The following is a 14,873-nucleotide window of genomic DNA, read 5'->3' as shown; positions in this document are numbered from 1 at the left end:
GACAATAATAATTTATTGTCCCTAAAATAAGGTCCTCTAGTCCTAATTTTTCAATAAGATTGGGATCTAGTAATTGGGAGAATGAAAAAATTGATGTTTTTTTGAATTAAATTGAATTAAAACTTAAGGGTTATATGGTGAAAAAGTCATATGCGGAAATTTGTTGATAAAATTTTAAATATTGATATACAAGGTGTTGCTTCGCCAAGAAATATATTCATTTTGATAGACTCCATTAATTGTGGACAAAGAATATAAGGACCAAATATTAGAAAACTGTGTAGGGTGGTTCATAAGTTGCAATTAATTGAAGACATCTGGAAAATCAATAAATCTTGCATGATTAAATAGGTGAATAGATTTGTGGAATATGGGTATTCTATTTAGAACCAGCTTGGTGTCCTTTATTTACCCTGTATGCGCATTTCCCAATTAATCACCCTGAGTTTAGATAGTGTGAAATTTAATATCATTTAACTTTTGCGGGGAGGTTCAAATCTACAATTCACCAAACATTCGAGAAATTCACCCGAAAGCCATTTTACATTTGAATGGTGCTGGTTTTCTTAGGGTGAGTCTTTGACTCGTACAAATAGTTCAACAATAGATTCTTGAGGTCGAAAGGAACAATTTTTCTATTCCATTTTTTTTCGAGTCGGCCCTGATAAAAAGATAGAGCCATTTTAAGTTTTCATAATTTTGCTGTTCTACCAATGGAAAAACAAAATTACTTTCAGAATGACTACCTATAAGTCTGTGGATATTTTGAAAAGACTTGTATTCAGAAAAAGTATCCAATTTTTCGAATATCACAGATATTTTTTATTTTTGATCATCGAAACAGTTGATTCTTGAAACAAACACTTTTTTCTTATATCATTTTCTCCGATTCGGCCCTGATAAAAAGAAATAGCAATTTTAAATTTTCATATTGAGCTGTGCCACCCATGGAAAAACAAAATAACCTTCAGAATAACTAGCTAAATCTGTGACACTACACATCAGTGGATATTTTTAACATAGTTGTATTCAGCCAAAGTACCCAATTTTTCAAATTTAGCAGATAATTTTTAATTTTTGAACATTAAATTACTCTAAAACGGCGCATTATACGAGAAAATTTGAGGAATACTTTTATTTCACAAATCGTTCAAATGTTCATTAGATTGCGTCCAACTGAGTTTCAAGAGTTGGGTTCTTTGAATTTTTGGTATTTTTATCGTACCTAATGGTCATAATGAGAAAACTGGAAAACTTGGGTGATATCTTGTGTTCGAAAAAGATTCGAATAAATGAAAACCTATATTTCGAAATTCATTTCATTCGATGAAACCGCCTGTATCTTTTAAACCGAGCCGATTCGAAAAAAAATGGTTAGGGAAAAAGGTGTTTTTTTTGTCCTCAAGAATCTACTGTTAAAATACTTGTACGAGTCAAAGACTCACCATGTAGATTCAAATAAAGGTGAATTTCGAATTTTCTCTCTTGACTTCGAAGAAGCAGGTATAAATAATTCTGTATTACATTTGGAGCCTGAAGTTTGATCGATAAAACGAAACTAGGCCGTATCTCATTCACGTGTTCGAAGGCGGCAGCAGAAATCAATTACCTTGTCCTATATAAATCCTTACTTCATCAATAACATTTTTGATAATGGATCAGAAGTCATTCGAAAGTGTCGGTAGACAATACCAAAATTCGAAGCGGTCCTCGTTTATCTGTCATGGCTACGATTTTATTTCACACCGTCAGTTCTACTTACCGATTCAGGATTTCCAACTGCCGATCATTTCCCTGGGCAAAATCATGGTAAGATGTAAAAATTTTGATCAGTGGGTATTTTGAAATCGTATCCTGAAATATAAAATTGTTGAAAAACCTCAGGATTATAATCTGTTACTCGATCGAGATGATATCCACCACCATATGTAGTTCACGCACTAAATTCGTACGTTTAATAGAACACTTTTTGAATGATAATGTGTTATACTACATGGTATTCACCTTATGTTTGAATTATCTATTCAATCCTTCTTTCGTTGATAAAACACTTAATACTTAATCCCAATCTCATCGTTGAAATTAATTGGACGATTGTACAGGGTGGGCCAATCTCGAAGTTTTAGCACTACAGCTTTTAAACCAGAGGAGATAGACAAAATCTGATACCCCATTCTCGTTCTCTTTTTCTGAGTAACTAACAATAGTAGTAGTCATTTTTGGCCACCTTCTTTTGTTTTCGAGTTATAAGCGAAAATTGGAAAAATGGCGATTTCGAAATAAATTTATATCTCCGCTAATTCTGATGATAGAGCTCTGAAATTGAAACATTATACCGGCCATTTTTTTACGTAGAATCCAGTGGCGTGCTCGCCTTTTGAGCAGGATTTTTAATTACGAAGTTATGACCCAAAGTTATGTTTTTTTTAATGGGAACATTTCTGTGCAATTTTTTGAAAGCTTAATTTTTACTGATTTCAAAAATATATAACATCATATGGTTTGTATCAATTTAAATAATAGAAAATGGTCAAAAACCTTTTTTCTCAATATTTCAATGGTTTCAACTTTTGTCGAGCACAGAAAAATAGAGTTTCCTATAACAAAAGCAGTCTCCTTCCGGCAATGTCATTCTTTCTATGCTTTTTACCAATTTTCACAAAATTTGAATCAAGATATCATAAATTTTCATAATAATGAAAGGACTTATAGAAACAGACAGTGGTAATCATACGATGTTATATTTTTCTATGCTCATCAAAAGTTGAAACCATAGAAATATTGAGAAAAAAAGGTTTTTGACCATTTTCTATTATTTAAATTGATACAAACCATATGATGTTATATATTTTTGAAATCAGTAAAAATTAGGCTTTCAAAAAATTGCACAGAAAACTAGTGTTCCCATTTGAAAAACATAACTTTGGGTCATAGCTTCGTAATTTAAAATCCTGCTAAAAAGGCGAGCACGCCACTATATTCTACGTAAAAAAGTGCCTGTATAATGTTTCAGTTTCAGAGCTCTATAATCAGTATTAGCGGAGATATAAATTTATTTCGATATCGCCATTTTTCCAATTTTTGCTTATAACTCGAAAACAAAAGAAAGTACCCAGAAATGACTACTACTATTGTTAGTTTCTCAGAAAAAGAGAACGAGAATGGGGTATCAGATTTTGTCTATCTTCTCTGTTTTAAAAACTGTAGTGCTAAAACATCGAAATTTGCCCACCCTGTACAGGGTATCCCTGATTGCTTGATTTTGGCTGTTTCTGGTTCCACTTCTAAACCTGATAGATAAAAAATTGGAAAGGATTCCTGAGCTCGACTTTTAGTGGAGTAACGTTAGACTGTAAAATGATTAAATGTAGGAACCCACGGAACATGCATCGATTTCGAAAAAAACTTTTTCCAGATTCTCCATATTCCCTATGAAAATGTTTATCCATCAGAAATCGTTGCTTCTTTCGAAATACGTCAATTTTTTCAAAAATATACAGGGTATCACAATAGTATCGGAATTGTTAGAATAACTTGGTGGGAGAGCATTTTAGACAAAAAGTTTTCGAACAAAAGTTGCAGGGTTTTTCTCTGGCTATCAATAGGTGACTATGAATTCGACCATGATCTTGATATTCAAGGTCAATTGCGTTTTTTTCGTGGAAAACCTCGTACAGTGGACACCGAAAATGAAAATAGCGAGAAATTTCGAAACATGACCTTAATTTATGCCTTCCTTCTGATCTTGAAGCCTCCGCAACTTTAAACAAGTAAAAGTAATGGATCGGCACTAAAAATATAGAACATTTTTAAGGAAAATATTGCCCAAAAAAGTTTCAAGGTTTTTTCTCCACTATGCCATGATGAATTCGGCCGTGGCGCTGACCTTGAAAGCCTTTTATTCAATAAGATCCTATGATTTTCGAAATCAAATATTCGTTGCTTTTATTTTTGGGTTCAGAAGAAATATGACCCTTTTAGAAGAGTGCTTTTGACCTTGAAGTGACCTTGATGATCGCGGAATTAGTTAAAGATAATATAGGATAGCCAACATGAAATTGACATATACTTCTGGAGTTCTGAAATGCGTTCCTGGCAGCTTATTCTGTCTCTTTAGCACATTTGCAACATAAGATAAAAGTGCCAGACGGATATAACGATCGTCATTTATATTACTTTCATGGCCCATCCCTGAAAGTTTTAAAAGTATTTATCGTTCATTTGTAATTGTTTGAAACGAAGGTTAGTAAAAATAATAGTTTATTTTTCTGTCAAAGTATATGAATAAACATTATATTGATGCTGAATTAGTTCTAATCAATCATCATCAACCTCGTCAACTTACTTCTGAGGTTGGCTTCTTCGAAATTTTGATATTCTTATGTCAGTGAAGAAACTGGAAGAAGTTGGTGACATTTTGTCATCAATGAAAAACTATATTCCGAAAATTACTCCAAATTTTTTTTTGGTTTTTTGACGATAACTCGGTCTATTTTCGAGGTATGGAATCGGTCTTTGATCCATTTTGTAGGAAATTTTAAAAGCTATGATCTCCCGTAAAAAGAATTTTTTGAAGAACTCAACTTTCAAAATTATTATTTTCAAATGCATAGGAAAAGCGAACTTTTACTGTAGGTTCAATTTTCAAAGGCTCATAACTCAGTAATTTTTGATGCTACATAAAACAAACGAAAATCGTTTTATAGTAAATGGAAAAAATTTCATTTTTGCATTCTTGCTATGTTGTCGTATATGCTTTAGTTTTTGAGTAATTTGAGAAATAATGAAATTTTTTGTTCAATTCAAAAAATGTCTTCTCACCTGATTTCGTTTTTTTTTCCAAACCAGACATACCAGAGGGTCCAAACTACTGGATAACCTTGACTGTACTCTAGTGCTAGGAAGTGTAGAAGGATGACGTCTATTCTCTATTCTGGTGGTAACGATGAGGGAATTGTTAAAAAAATTTATGCTGAAAAATAACGATATTGGAGTTTTGAATGTTATAGCTCCCGTCAATATTTGCACAATTCATTTTTGATAGAGTTAATTTGGAAGCTCTTCTCAAGTACTTCAAAAAAGGTTCCATAAATTTTTCCCGAATTTGTCTTAGTTTTTCTACTATTTGATGTTGAAAGTTTAACATTCACTAATTTGCGAATTCATACTCAACATAGATAAGTCATATCTCGGTTCATATTGCATTTAGATAGTTCGTTAACAGCCAGTTTGTTTTATTTTTTATTAGGCTACAATTTTGTTTATAACAAGTTTTTCGATTAAGCTCATAGTTTTTCAGTTATTCGTGAAAACCCGTTTGAAAACGTGGCCTATAACTCAAAAACAAAAGAAAAAAGAGGAATGCGGTTGATTGCATTATTAGTTTCTCGAAAAAAGACGACATGAATGGCACATTAATTTTCCTCTATCTAGTTGGGTTAAAAAATTTTAGTTCAGGTATCACCAATATTGCCCACCCTGTACAAAATTAAAATTTGAATATCTAGAATACAAATGGATTGAATGAAAAAAAATGGAATATGAAAAAAAAGACCTTTCAAATGAGTTATCACTTACCCCATATCCCCTATTCAAAATAAAAGGGTTTTGGATATAACACTAAAAGTTAAAGCGATGTGGTCGTGAATTCAACCTCAAGAGTTGTTCTTTTTGATTTAAAAATCGAGATGTCGAATCATTTTCTCGAAAAAAATTCATTCTGCCTGTTATCGCGTTTATTTAGTTTTCAAAGGCCCACTCTGTATATACCCTTCAAACATGAAACGGATCTCATTATTTTTATATATAGTTTTCTCTTCATTTAAAATATTGACAATAGATTTTTCATGTTTATAATTATTTTTTTAGGTATAGGTTGATAAGTATTAGGTCGATCATAAAAATTCTGTGTTATTTCCTGACAAAAACTATTTGTTTCAGCATAAAATAAGTAAATCTTCAGATAGTCTGTTTTTCTCAATGTCAACTTGGCTTATATTTTGGTTCGCTGACCCTTTAACTCCTTCAAGTAATACGTGGGATTCCTTGTTTTATTTCTGCTTTGATGAAATCATTTCTAGGAAAACCCTGATGATTGGTCGTCTATTTATTATCGGTTTCAATTCATTCATTCCTTTGTGGATTATTTGCTTACAAACGATTTCTGTAATGGAGAGTTATTTTAACTTGAGAGAAACATCACCAGCTGCCTCAGTATGCTTCAGGTTCACAACCTATTAATTAAAATGCATCGACTACGTAGGCTTGAAAACCAAATTCATATCTGGAAGGAAGGAGTCTGTGACTCATTTCTTCTACTTAGGAAATTAAGATAATATAGCCACTTGTGGATAACAAGGAGAGCATTCAATGTGGGCGATACTGGAGGCCAATCTCCTAATCAATAACAATTATATTGAAATTTTGGATTCAAATTGGTATAATTTCGAAGTTTGCCATGAAAAACATTGGACAAATGTTGCTTGGAAATTATATGATAATAGGAGAGGGATTATACAGTTTGTCAGTTTGAAAAAGTTGGCTTCAGTTCGCTGGAGGACATTTTATATGGTGGATTCCAATCAATTAATTGCGTGATGGCAGCAATCCCTAAAATCTTAAAAAAGGCCATAAACTTGACCTTTTGTGTTAGTACTCCTGAAAAATAGAAAAAAAGAGTAGAATTGTTACGATAGCAAGAGTTGCAATGAAACATATATTATTCCACTATAAAAGATCTTCAAAATGTTATATAACCTATTTTTAAATTCGGCCCTTTAACGTTTTAATCAATTTCATCTTGAATGTCCCCCATTTTCAAAATCTTAAAGTTTTTTTCATTATTTTTATGTTTTGCCTCTTATTGCTATTGATATTGCTTATATGCTTATACTAATAAAAAGGTCAAGTGCGTACGACATTTTTGAAAAAACAAACGAATTACCTTCAACACAAGCTGTCACTCAATTCATTCAAGATTTTAGGGGTTGCTCTCATCACTCTCACAAGGTTGATACAAATTGATTAAGGATAGCGATTTTAGATCATATAAATCCTAGAATATTGTATTATCACCCCTAGTTAAAATTATTCTAAACAGTTAATCGACAACCTCAGTAAATGTGAATTAAAACAGTATAATATCATAATTTTTATTACTCAGAATATCTTCTAAAGGGGTGATAATACAATAATCTAGTATTAATATGGGAGATAAACACTATCCTCAATCACAAATTGGCAATAGTTTTAGGTTGAATGAGTTCTTAATAATAATGAAGTACTTCATATAATTTTGTACATACCATTTAGACAATGAAAATGAAGAAGTAGCTTTTCTTTCATATGGCTCGAACATCCTTCCATTTTCCAGATACCTAATTTATATTTAATGGTCACAAAATTACTATTATGAAACCAGACTGCTTATATTATATATTTGGCTCTATCCACAGCATTTATATTAGGAAAATTAAAAAAAAACTCTGAATTAATTGAATTTAAGAATACAGGGTGTTTCCTAATTGAAGGTCAATATTTAAGGGGGAAATTTTTGGGTCAATTTTAAGAAAAAACTTCATATGAACATATGTCCTAAACGTCTCACCTTTTGTGATGCAGGGTGGTATAATTTTCAAAAATAAATCATTTATTATCAATATCTACAATACCACTTCATATCGATATTTTAATGAAATTTGTTATACATGTACTAAAAAAATAAAAAATAAGTATGTCTCCCCATGGTGATATTCAGGTCGATTCTGTTCGGATCTTGTTATAACATTGCTAAATCTACAACATTGTTATAATTATAAAATATAGCAATATGACTGAGCGAACGAATATTCTGTTTCACCATTTTACGCAATATTGGTTATGAGTTTTGGCCATAGCAATATTGTTGAAAAATAATGGAATGTTTGAGCTGACAACACTGTTTTGAAGGGTAAGAATCTCATTTCATAGAAAAGAACATGTAATTCTATAATTGTTCTATGAAAAAGAAGAATATGTTGTGTTCAATCAAAGAGTATCATCAATTGATACTTTTTGATGTAGTGTTTTATTCGGTATTTGGATTGTGAGTTTTTGGTTGAACTGTGCATCATGTCTGGAAATGAAAAAAGAACAAAAAATCAGATGGAATTGATTTGATAATCAATCTCCTAGAAATTCTCGATGGATTTTCACCCACTTGTAGGTAAAAAAGAACTGTATTTTTACTGGTCGGTTCCTCAACCAATCCATTCAACTCTTTTTTCCTTATTCAAGCGAAACAGTTCCAGAAACTTTTCATCAGGCAATTCAAATGAATTACTGGTGTCCCTAATATATCGAAATTGTAGTATCATATTTTCGCTATAAATGAAAAGTTCAAGTGAAGGTTTCCAAAAAGTTACTAAAACGAAGCATGTTTATAATTACTTGCCTATTTTCTGAATTTCTAACGCTTGGAAGAAATGTAAAAACAAGAGATTCACTGCCATTTTCAACTTTTTTGTGAAATAGCAAGTACTTAAATGATGTTGCTGATATAGCAAACTGAAATAACAAGATCTTCTAGAAATTGACAGATCATATTGCTCAAAATCAATGATTAGAATACCAGTTTTTCAAACTTTGCTGTGATAGCAATATCTTTTTTATAACCATATTACTATTTCCAAACAGAATCGACCTGATTGTCTTATGTATGTAGGTAAACGATATTGTTATGATCATAGATCATGCAGAGAAACGGTTTATATTTTTTTTAAGCGGAAACTGTGAATCGGATTGAAAAAAGTCAGGTAATCAACTTTGGTAAGAAATGATTGGAAATTTCAAAAATAATTTTTATTTCATGAAAAACTTGTGGCGTACCATCAATTTCGGCCAAAATAGGTAGGTCAAATTACGTACGAAAGCCACTGGTGGAAATTACAAAAAAAGTGATACATGAAAAAATGCTTCTCGATTCATAGTACATGTATGACTATTTCATTGAAATATCTAAAGGGGTATTGTAGATACTTAAATAAATGATTTATTTTTGAAAACTTTACCACCCTGTATCCCAAAAGGTAAGACGTTTGGGACATATGTTCATATGAAGTTAAACATACAGTTAAAAAATTAACACGTAGATGTACATGCACTCGACTTTGATTCACACTGAGGATGAATCAGATTCCACCATAACTTGATGAAAGAACAAAGAAAGAAGCAAAAATATTGATCTGCTAGTCCTTTCTTTTTCTGACAGCAGAATTTTGAATTTTTTACATCAGTACACCAAAAAGTAAATTTAAAAAAAATTCCTTATCAGACCTGAGAAGAAGGGTCAGGTCAGTATTCTTCTTATTTTGTTACAAGTACGCTCTCGATTTGCAAACTTTCGGCCTTATGGATGAATCAAAATAAATCTCAGAACCTTTGAAGATCAGATTTTGGTCCATTTTATAAGTTCTCGGTGCACAAAATTTCAGCATTGTTGAATCCTGATTAATTTTGACGGTAACTTCTAAGCTAGATGAATTGCTACGAGCTCTTGGTTTTTCCAGTTCATTGAACTAAAATCATTCTTCACATTCAATCACGTAAATTCATTTTTAAGTCATCAGTACGCTAGTACTGTCCTTTTGTCATTCTTCTTCACCCTCACCAAAAGTATATTCCAAGTGACCTAGCAGTTTTTCCGCAAAATTGTTGCTACCTTTCCTGATTGTTACCTCGACTATTGTTCTATTTTGGTCAATGCACAACCACTAATGCTATGGACTGTTCAAGGTTATCAAGTTCAAGGATAATTTCATATCAGTTTTTATATTTTTGTTGGTCGCTTCAACTAAGTGGATCTGAGTACGTAATTTAGAGTGAGGTCACTTCTGATTGTTATGGAAAAAAGCCGAATACAATTATTTTATTGCGAAATTCTCCGAATGTTGAATATCGCACTATAATCTTTCGATTTACTTATGTATAATGATATTTTGCGCGGAATTTTTTTATTTACGATTGGGTGTACTTGGCAATATTTTTATGTGACAAAGATTTTTGTTGAAGAGCAATCAATAGGTATCCATATGCATGTACTATACCAAATTTTACAGATTTATTTGCTGAAAGAAAGGCCGTACTGGGTTCAACATGTTTTTGGTAATTTCTTCTAATGATGAACTTTCGTAGTTTCTCACCTTTCATCCCGAATCAAAGTTGGAAGAAAAAAATGTCTGCGAAACACATTTCGTTCCAAATTCCAAATTAAAATTGAAATTCGAATTTTTTCCCTATTTAATTACTTGTCATATTTACATGCAGAGAAAAACTTTATGTACCTATTAGGTATTAATAGGGGGAGACACATTTCATATACATATATCAGTGTTGGCTAATTAGTTTATTTCGATTTGAATGCGATTATGTTTTCGATAAGAATAAATGACATTTTATGTGGCCAAAAAACTGATATTCAATGCTAATCCACCCGTCAAAAAATTACACTATCTGAAATCTAATTTTTTTATGTTTACTTAAAGTTCATAAAAATAAAAAATTCATATGGCGCTATATGTGTTATTACTCATATATCGTACCCTATATTCACTGAAAAAACATGGTATGTGTTTAAAACCTATGATATATCTACCCAAATCGAATAGTTTGTGTGTCAGTCAAGTCGGAAAAGTGAAAAATTCACCAACTGGGCAATTATTTGCTTTGTGTAATTTTTATACTTATTGATTAGCGTGATGTACAATATCCAGAATTTCCATGATATTTTGCCAAATACCTATATTGCTGAAACAAAGAATTTGATACCACTGATGGATGAACGATAACAAAATACTTTCATATCTTCGTGGGTAACGAATCTTCAAGAAAATAACCGATTTAAATTTCTCTGTTTGGGAAAAAAACGAATTTTTCAAATGAAACACTCTTCTTTAACGTTCGAAGACTAGAATTTTTATGATGTTTTCCCTTGCATTCTCTAACACATGTTTTTCAGTTTGATCGTTGTTTCAATTGATATAGAAAAGTAAATAAATATGTGGAACTTGAGTCTATCAAACTCTATTGTTGGACGCTTTTTCATCATATATTCACTAAGAAACATGTGTTTTGAACCTCTGATATATCTACTCAAATCGAATAGTTTGAGTGTCAAGTCAGAAAAGTGAAAAGTTCAACATGCTATGCAATTATTTGCTTTGTGTAATTTTTTATACTTTCTGGTTAGCTTGATGCACTATATCCAGGATTTTAATGATATTTTGACAAATATCTAAATAATAAATAATCTATATTGCTAAAACAAAGAATTTGATTTTCTAGAAATTTACACCACTGGATGAACGACAACAATGTATATTCTCATATATTCGTGGTAACGAATCTTCAAGAAAACCAATTCAAGTTTCTCTGTTTCGGAAAAAAACGAATATTTCAGATGAAAGCCTTTTTTTACCCTTCGAAGACCAGAATTTTCATGATGTTTTCCTTGCAATTTCTAATTCATGTTTTTCAATTTTATAGTTTTTTAAATTGATATAGAAAAGTAAATAAATATGTAGAACTTGAATCTATAAAACTCATTATTATTGTTCAACGGTTTTTCATCATACTTCGGTGAAATTCTCGAATCATTGGAATCGGTGATTCAATATTTTATACTGTACCTATACTGCTTAAGTTTTCCCAGTAATATGAAAATCATGAATTACTGAATCATATCCAATGTCGCATTTGACGCATTTAGTTCAGTTTCAAATCTCTCGTGGGATAATTTTTACTTTTCAATCATCAAAGTTCGTAATTCAAACTATTGTAATTAATTTAAGGGAACCTATTGCGAAAAGGTATTTATCTGCAGTTGAAGCCGCATACGTTGTTGCTTTGATTATTTCCAGATCCAAGCGGAGTGTTAATTACCTCTGAGATCACCAGAGAACATTTACTTTGAAATTTACTCTAGTATTGATTATTCTAATGTTAAATTTTTTGCTGCATCATCAGAAAACATAGAGTGAAAAAACACGGAGAAAATCATTGCCAAACTGGTGAACTTTTCCGACTATCTTAGGTAAATGACTCTAAAACTAATTTTATTTGGGTCTTTTATACCCAATTTGGGAATAAAAGGACAGGTTTCAGACACTTATCATGTTTTGTCAGGTAGAATCGATTGGTTTAATAACATTCCATATAGGTATAGGTTCGACTTTGATTAGTCGAAATTGACCTTAGATGAATCTAAAAACATTTACGACATTCCCATGAGCACTAATGATTAATGTCAGTTTGGTAACAATTGGTTTCTACTCAGGCTGTGAACATTTTTCTTCGAGAAGCTACATTTGGCTATTTGAAGAAATTTCAAGCCTCGCCCTTTTTTTCGCAAAAATCGAGAACCATTGACTTTCTAGATACTTATAGGGACCTCATATTGCACATTGATGAATCTGTCTTGAATGATCTCTCTTGTTGAATGGTATAACTGGAAGTCGCTCTACTATTGAAATAGTTGTTGGTGCAAATTTTCAGTTAAATATTGCCTCTAGTTCTTCTAGGACGATCGACTTCCTCAATCACCCTGTATAGCGGTATAGCTTCTTATTCAGGTGAATATATAAAAGATCTCCTCAGTAAAGTGTTTTGGGACACAGTTCTTTGAGAGAAATTTCATAGAAATTGTATGAGAAAACGGTGAGTGTTCGAATTACAAGCATAGGTGCATGCGGGGATACCTACAATTGTTTCAATCCACTGTGAATTTTGACAGTTTTAATTGAATTAAATTGAAATAACAACTTCCACAAAATATTTTAGTGATAACAACAATTTTTTCCTTAATAACCTAATGAAGCTAGAGTGTTAGCGAAAAAATTGTTGCTAAATTATTAAAATATTTTGTGGAAGTTGTTATTTTACTTTTTATTCAATCCAAAGTGAAATTCCATCAAGTATAGACCGAATCAATCAAATATTGGACAGTTTTGGCTGTTTTATGTTGCTTCTAAAATCATAGAATAAGATCTTTCCTCAAAATTTTACTCTCCTTCAAGATTGGTCTAAATATGAAATCATAAACTCTCAAACAAAGCCAGTAAATAACTTTCGGTAACTACAATCTTTCAAAACTACTTATATCATAAATTGAGTATCTTAATATTATGTAAATTAGGTGCGAAGTCTGGGATGTCTATGTCCTATAATTTTCTTTTTTATCATGCTAGCTTGTCTTGCGAAATGAAGGTATTTATTCCTTGATACGTGTTGACCTTGAATATCTCGATATTTGGCTCCAATTTGAGTATCTTATATAAGTTGGGGTTCAATCAACTTTCTATTGGGTATCAACAACAAGACTCAAAATGCAAGATATGTTTGTTACGGTAGGAATATTCTCTTCCTAATCATGCCATAAAATCAATTAAAATTATCTTTAGAACATCAGGATTATTTTGCGGAAGTTCGATTTCAAAGGATCAAAAAATATAGCATATGTATTAGTTTTAGCAGAGGTTGATGTGTAACGGGATACGTACCATACAATTCGGCGTATTACACAAGAGCTTATGAAAACAACCCCAGAAAAAAAACCCTGTCGCCTCGTGAGTAGTGCGGTAATGACAAATTTTTAACGAGAAAGAAAAACTGATTCTTGAAGACTTGATGATAACTAAAGATTCTAAAGAAAAATAATTAATCATAGAATTCATAAGTACATAAATTGTTCTCCAATTGCACTGTGACGAGTATCATCTCATTGTCAAAAATCTTCTGTAAATTTTATAGGAGGATAACTATCGTCGTGAGAAATCTCTTCAATATTGAAATAAATGATATTCCAAATCTTGCTTTTGACCGGGGGGGGTCTATCGACCAGGTCTACTGTTCCAAGTGATGATTCTTCTGTTTTTCAGTTGTTCAAGGAGCGTTACAGGACCCTTATGTAGGGAAATCTTCTCCCATAGATGACCCGAGCAGAAACCAATTTGGCTAAAATAAATTTCCACTCATTCTACGAATTTTTTTTCTAATAACAAGAACCGTTGACTTGAGTGTGGCATATTGTGTAAATTATTTTTGAATGGGTTCTTTTATGTTGCTGAAAAGACAGGGTTTGCTACTTGAAATAAAACAAAGTAGTATGCTGTGTTATCTGGTATAATAGGAAAGAGCTTTTTGATGAAAATACTCTGGTTGAAAGAATCAGTCCAAATCAACTTGTTACAAATTTTCAGCTAGTTGTCCCAAGACTTCGAGTAGAAGGTCTACATCATCATGTGTTTGAGACCTCCTACGCCCGAAAAATGCGAATCGAGATGTGAGGTAAAATGACGAAATAAAGAATTCAAACATTTTCTCTATATGAAGCATTATTTTCATTCAGCTTTTCTCTAGTTTCTGTTAAGACTGAATGATTCTCAGAAAGATTGTCATGTGATATTCAGGGTGATTCATTGGGAAATACCAGGCCCGGATCTAGGGGGGGGCAAGCGGGGCGCTTGCCCCGGGCGTCAGCTTAAGGGGACGCCAAAATCAACCAGAGGTTAAAAAAATTAATTTCCTAGTGCTAAAATCGAAACTGTAGAATGGAATCATGATAAACCATCATTATGCCAAAAAACTTCAAAATCAATGAGGGATCAAATAACTGTAAATGTAGTCATCTAGGAATGATCGCCACACTTGGGTGAAATAGGTTAAAAGATAGGATATGTCTGTCTACAATGTGTCGCAAGCGCAAGCATGGAGCCAGTAATTTCTTTGCCTGGGGAATTACCGACTAATCCCCATTTCATCTGGAACTAAGGGCCAAAATTTCCGATTTTTTATATAACTTAAAAACTAATCTTTTCAGCAAAATTCTGTTCGCATATTCG

Source organism: Coccinella septempunctata, chromosome 2, assembly GCF_907165205.1.
Source record: "Coccinella septempunctata chromosome 2, icCocSept1.1, whole genome shotgun sequence".
Taxonomy (NCBI): domain Eukaryota; kingdom Metazoa; phylum Arthropoda; class Insecta; order Coleoptera; family Coccinellidae; genus Coccinella; species Coccinella septempunctata.
Note: the sequence above shows the minus strand (reverse complement) of the source record.